We start from the raw sequence: 7,905 nt of genomic DNA on the forward strand, positions 1-7,905 counted from the left end.
GACTATGAAAAGTACAATTGTCTAAATCAAAATGAAAATATATACAAGCTTCTTCTTATATTATTATTAAATATAATGGCCAAATCATTACCATGTTGGACAAAATGCAGTGTAGTGTTTCTTATGAGTTCAACCCCTGCCGAGGTCAGCTTTGCATTTCAACTTTTTGGGGTCAATAAAATAAAGTTCCATCCAAGTACTGAGGTCAATGTAATCAACTACCCTCCCCCTAAAATTGCTGGCCTTGTGCCAGAGCTTGAAACCATTATTAAATACAGTAACCTAATCAATGTAGAGACACAAAGCAAGGAATGTAAGTCATTGTGGTAAATTAACTTCTCATTTACTTATCTTATTACTTGGAACGCTTTCACTGTTACTCTACTGACCCATATTTTTGGCATTCTGTCTAGGATATTGCAAGAATTGAGTTATTTAGATGAGGAAGTGTGAAAGCCGCTCTGTGTCACAGGAAATCTTAACATTAATGATGAAGTAGGTAGGGCTGTATTTCCTCCCAACACAAGAAAGCTGGAGGTCAGGGCGTGATATCTGTAGTGATGGGATATGTGATCCATATTTTAACACTGCAACAAAATCTTGAAGTTTATCATCACAAAACGAACATCATTATAATATAGGTATATTACTAACACACACACACACACACACACACACACACACACTCACACACGCGCGTCAGACAAAAGAAAGAAAGGAAGGCAGAAACTGTCAGAATAGTATAATAGAGAGTATGAGTTTCATTGATGATTTAAGTTTTAATGTTTAACCATATTAACTGGTAAGATGACAGACAGACAGTTGTATAGGTTGGGAATTAAATTAACTAATGAATAACTGTAGACTGAGTCCTGTTGCTGGATAATTTGTTAGTGATTTGTGTTGTAGAGTTTTGGGGTTTAAAGATCCATCATCAGATGTGATTTTTTTGTGTTTTTGTTATTATGTCAATAACTGGATAGTGAAATACTGCTACTGTTCGGAGAAACTGTTCGTGTATTTCAATGTATCCACCTCACTTCAGCCATTCTTGATAGGTTTCAGTTTTTTTATGAAATGTGCTTTGGTTATCCAAAGGCTTACTGTATCTTGGTTTTTTGCTAAGATCTCCACTGACAAGTTTCCCTCTCAAGTAGCAACACTGTACTGTATTGGATATTATTGTAGATATTTTAATGCAGGAATAGGTGTAGTTTATAGGATATAGAATAATGAGATACAAAATATCATCTATGCTGAGTATAGAGTATAGAATAATAAAGAATAGAATATGAGAATTGGTATAGAATATAGGATTATAAGGTGGAGGATATGGAAAAAACAAGAGATATAGAATATAGAAGATGCACAGAATATGAGAAGAGGAATAGAATACTGAATAATGGGAAATAAAATAAAGACATAAGATTTATAGAGAAGGGGATAGAGTAAGGCATAAATTTTTTTATACCTTACTTCATTATTTATAAGGAATATAAAAAGAGGTTAGTGAATATAACAAGAACACTAGTGAATCCAGCATGACATAAATCCATTACATGAAAATATACAAATGATTTTGTCCAAGTACCCCTTCATTGTAAAGGTGTATTTCAGTGGTTCTCAACCATGTCTATATGACCCTTGGGGATCCATATAAGATTTTGTTGTTAGAATTTATCTGCAATAAGTTGGTTATACTTGTACAATACACAAAATATTTTAACAATTTCTTAAATACAATTCCTAATAATATTTCGTTATAAAAATGTAATAGGATTTTATTTAAACATCGGATAGCTAAGCGGGTCCATCCAAGTAAAACAAGGGTCAAAGGAGTCCTTAGATGAAAAAAAAAAAAATGATTGAGTAACACTGGTGTATTTTAGACAAGTTCATTTGTAAATAAGTTGAGAGAAAAAGTGCTGGCCTGGATGTGTGGTTAAGAAGTTCGCTTCACAACCACATGTTTCTGTATCAATCCCACTCTGCAGCACCTCAGGCAAGTATCCTGCATTGACCAATATATTGCGAGTATAATTTGGTAGGTAGAAACTTGAGAAAAGCATATATATACATATATATGTATTTCATCAATATCATCATTTTATATCTGTTCTCCATGCTTGCATGGATTGGACATTTCGAAAGAATCTGATAAGTCTGAAGACCAAATCTTGTTTCATTCGTTTTTACATCCTTTTTTTCTCTGGCTTGCATGGGTTAGATGAATATATCATTGAGGCATTGCTTTATAGGTGGACACCTATCCTAGTGCTACCTTTTACCAGTTTTTCAAATAAGGGAACTCTTATTCTACATGTCTTTGAAAGTACAAAACCAGTGGATGATTTGTTGAAAGGGAAAATGATGACAACACTTTTTGTAGCTCGATAATTTTTGGAAAAATACAAATGCAATCACACACATACACATATGAAAGAATGACAGGTGTTCTCTAAACACCTGGTCACGATTTATTGTTCTTATTATTCCAGCAGTCAACTTCAAAATCAATGTTCAACTTCAAAATCATTCTATTTCTTCACTTTTTATTCTTACCTCTGCCTTAGCAAAGGCGAAGATATTGTTTTCAGTCATGTTTGTTTGTTTGCTGGATGTAGCACCTGAGCACTATACACAATAATTTCATTATTATTATTATTATTATTATTATTATTATTATTATTATTATTATAGCATCTGTATTTTCATTTTCTGAGTTTAAATTCCAACGTAGTTGATTCTACTTTAGATTTTACCTAGGTCAGTAAAATAAGACTCCTCACTCTCTCTCTCTCTCTCTCTCTTTCTCTTTCATTATGTAATATTGTGTATATGTTAGAATTAATTTTATTGTGTCTTTTAGTGTCTTATTAATTTAACACAGGACTATTGAGAAGGTTGCAAGTCGCAACAAAAGTTTTAGTAAAAAATAGTAAGTAAATGAGTGGAAATCAAACCAGTGAGTGTGTTGAATTAATAAGGCACTAAAAGAGAATGACTCTCCCCAGACACAATAAAATATGCTCCAATACACGAATTCACATAAAGAATCTTGCAAACCACATACAAAAACGAAATTAGAATTAATTATTATGATAATAATATGGAAGTTAAGTAAAACAATGTTATACAGAGTGTACATATTCCAAAAATGCAATTAAGGTTTCAATTAGCAAACTTTACAAGTTATTATCATTGAAACCAAATATACAATGGCTTTGCTATCTAAAAGCAATAAAACAATTATATCACAAAGAAACCTTCATTAAATGATTTGGCAAGTTTTCCACTTCATGCTCTACACTGATTGTTGTATACATTATATTGTGATATACATTAGCACAATTCACTCACTCTTTATATATTATGCTCTCATTTTTACTGAAGTGCATGTTAAATCTTGAGTGTGTACTGTAATAACATTCCAAACAAATGTTTTCTAATAGGGTCCTATTAAATGTCATGTTACAGGTTCTCAGTTAAATGTTCTTGAATAGGGCTTCAATTATGTGTATGCTTGTAAGGTTGCATGTATATGAAATGTAGTCTGCTTGTGAAAACAAGGAAAAAATTGGTTATTAATTCCCAGTATAGATAATTTATGGAATCTAGTTTTCAGCATTAGATTTCTATGGACGTCATATTCAAATTTCAGTGAGTTCTCTGTCCATCCATTTCTTTATCTCTCCCTCCCCCTCTCTCTCTCTCTCTCTCTCTCTTTATATTTAACATGTTTGTGTACAGTCAAACACAGAAAGGCCTTTGCTGAGGAAACTGTCTTGGAAGATAAATTCTCCTTATAGGTACTACAACTTCTAGGACCCACAGTTTGTGATGAGTTTTTATGACAAATACACATTTGCAATAGGAGGTTCAAATTTTGGCCTACAACCAGCAATTTCGGTGGGGGTGGTGACCCTTGTTCTCAACTAGTACTTATTTTATCAACCCCAAAAGGATGACAGTCAAAATCAACCTCGGCAGAATTTGAACTCAAAAGATAAAGTCAGAATAAATGACTGTAAGCATTTTGTCTGGTATGCTAACGATTCTGCCAGCTTGGCACCTTACACATACCTGTAAGATTAAGAAAGCTGCATTGCAAGGGCTAGGCTTCCACGTCAGAGCCAGAAAGTATTTCACTGTGAACAGCTACTGCACCTCTACAATGAATAAGCATAGAGCACATTAAAGTATGACTCATATATATTGGGACAATGTTGCTGCTTACACATACAAATATAACTAAGCACCATCTAAATAACGTCATCAAATTGTGAAGCAAACCTCTACATCCTCAACACATTACACACAAACACACACACACACACACACACACACACACACACATATATATATATATATATATATATATATATCATCATCATCATCATCGTTTAACGTCCGCTTTCCATGCTAGCATGGGTTGGACGATTTGACTGAGGACTGGTGAAACCGGATGGCAACACCAGGCTCCAGTCTGATTTGGAAGAGTTTCTACAGCTGGATGCCCTTCCTAACGCCAACCACTCAGGGAGTGTAGTGGGTGCTTTTACGTGTCACCCGCACGAAAACGGCCACGCTCGAAATGGTGTCTTTTATGTGCCACCCGCACAAGCCAGTCCAGGGGCACTGGCAACGATCTCGCTCGAAAATCCTACAGGAGCCAGTCAGGCGGTACTGGCAACGGCCACGCTCAAAATGGTGCATCTCATGTGCCACCCACACAAGAACCAGTCCAGGGGCACTGGCAACGATCTTACTTGGCTTGCCGGGTCTTCTCACGCACAGCCCATTTCCAAAGGTCTCGGTCCGTAGTCATCGCCTCGGTGAGGCCCAATGTACGAAGGTCTTGCCTCACCACCTCAGCCCAGGTCTTCCTGGGCCTACCTCTTCCACGGGTTCCCTCAACTGTTAGGGTGTGGCACTTTTTCACGCAGCTATCCTCCTCCATTCTCACCACATGTCCATACCAGCGCAATCGTCTCTCTTGCACGCCACAACTGATGCTTCTAATGTTCAGCTTTTCTCTCAAGATACTTACACTCTGACGGGTATTCACATTGACATTACACATCCAACGGAGCATACTGGCTTCATTCCTTGCGAGCTTACGTATGTCCTCAGCAGTTACAGCCCATGTTTCACTGCCATGTAGCATGGTTGTTCGTACGCATGCGTCATACAGTCTGCCTTTTACTCTGAGTGAGAGTCCCTTTGTCGCCAGCAGGGGTATATGATGGGCTTTCACACAGTTTCCATCATGCAGTGGAACTGATTGCAAAACTACTTGATTGCAAAGTGAGCTTCTTGATCACACAGCCATGCCTGCAGGTCAGAATTCTTAATTTTTTTTTATTATCTCCCTTGTTCTTTAAGAGCTTCTCACAGTTGCCACTAGGGCAGATTTCAATTCATTGAGAATTATATAAATTCATGTAATTGTGGAACAATTTCATTTGGCACATTTTTTGTAATTGTCATAAATGTACCTTACTGACTAACACATGGAAAACAGTGGGGACAGAGGAGAGAGGGTTCATGTCAGTTAGTCATACACTCACCATTCTCCTTCATTTCTGACTGTTCAACTGTTGTATTAACTGAAGAAAACTGGGGCAAAACTAACGAGATTAATCATTAATATGGTGTTTGTACGTGTGTATATTTTACATGTATATGTATAGCACAGGAGGATGTAAACCAAGGATGATGATGATGATGATGATGATGATGATGATGATGATACACACACACACATACACATACAAGCACACACACATACACATACAAACACACACACTCACACAAACACACATGCACATTCACACACACACCTATATCATATATGCATATACATACATATAAAAATGATGATGTGATAATATATATGTGTATAAATACACCCCCAACAAGACACAGACATACATATGCATTCACACAAATCTACATACAAATATATATATATATCCACATTCGCAAACACATGTTCCTCAGAATAGTATGATCAATTAAATTTTGGCTTCATTTTTATTGTAAGACACAAACTTATTGAACTACTTTTTCTTTGTATAAATCAACACCTGTTGAGTTCCGAACGATGGTCATGATAATGATGATGATGACGACAGTGATGGTAACATGATGATGACAACGATGATGATGGCAATAATGATGATCATGATCGTGATTATGATAATGACGATGATGATTAGAAGAGTGTGGGTGATATTGATCTTGAGGAAGATAATTGATGATGATGGTGGCAGTGGTGGCGGTGGAGGCGGTGATCATGATGATAAAGATCATGAGGGCTTGACCAAAGAGCAGTTTTGTTGTTCTGCATACATCTCAGACAGTCCCACTTGACAATGCTTCAAAGTCAGAAGAGTTCATCTTGAAACTGGCAGTGCTCCTCAGTAGCAATCTCAGGCCAGGGATTTCTGGAAGTTATCCGTGGTAGTACTGGGCCTGAAAGTCCACTGGAATAGACCAACTAGTTCATCGTCATCAATGCTTAGAGTTTTCCTCATAATGTCGTTGCTCTTACCCACCACTAGATTTCTATATATTGCTACTGAAGAATTTCCACTGACTATATTGTGCAACTGGTAGAGAACAATGAGCACCTAATGATTTCAAATTTTGGCACAAGGCCAGCAATTTCAATAAGTTGACTACATTCAACCAAGTGCTGTAACAGGTACTTATTTTATTCACACACACACACACACACACACACATGCATGCACACACACACACACATACATACATACATATATATATATACATATACATCATATATATATACATATATATATATATATATGTATGTGAATATATATATATATATATACATATGTATATATATATATGTATATATACATATATGTATATATATATATATATATGTGTGTGTGTGTGTGTGTGTGTGTGTGTGTGTGTATATCATCATCATTATCATCATCTTCATCATTGGTTTATATCTCCTGTGCTATACATACATATACATGTAACATATGCACACATACAAACACCATATTAATGATTGATCTCATTAGTTTTGCCCCAGTTTTCTTCAATTAACACAACAGTTGAACATGCAGAAATTAAGGAGAATGGTGAGTGTGTGACTAACCGACATCAACTCTCTCTCCTCTGTCCTCCCCACTGTCTACCATGTGTTAGTCAGTAAGGTACAAAGTTAGCATCTGCAGAATTTGAACTCAGAACATAAAGGTGGGTGAAATGTTTCTGAATAGTTTGTCTGGTATGCTAATAATTCTGCTAATTTAATGCCTATACAGTAATCCCTTGATTATTGCAGGTGTTATGTTCCAAATCCGCCCATGATAGGTGAAAATCTGCGAAGTAGAAACAGTACTTTACTGTATTTTTTTTTTATTCTGATAATTTGTATATGTTTATTTTATTATAAATGCTAAACAACACCACAGAGGAATCGATGTAAGCTTAAATAATAAATTGCAACAGGTGAACCATGATATGGCAAGGGATTACTGTATGACAAAATATTGACAACATAACCATACTGTAACAAACAACAATGACTGAAATTAGCTTTTAACAATTTTATAATACTTTTATAATAACAACCATGATCATTGCCAGGGCTGCCTGACTGGCTCCCGTGCCAGTGGCACATAAAAAGCACCATTCGAGCATGGTCGATGCCAGTGCCACCTGACTGGCTCCCATGCCAATGGCATGTAAAAAGCACCATTCAAGCATGGTTGATGCCAGTACTGCCTGACTGGCCTTTGTGCCAGTGGTACGAAAAGCACCTACTACACTCTTGGAGTGGTTGGCATTAGGAAGGGCATCCAGCTGTAGAAACTTTACTAGATCAGATTGGAGTCTAGTACAGCCTTCTGGCTT

This window comes from Octopus bimaculoides, chromosome 6 (assembly GCF_046866305.1).
Source record: "Octopus bimaculoides isolate indiv1 chromosome 6, ASM4686630v1, whole genome shotgun sequence".
Classification (NCBI taxonomy): domain Eukaryota; kingdom Metazoa; phylum Mollusca; class Cephalopoda; order Octopoda; family Octopodidae; genus Octopus; species Octopus bimaculoides.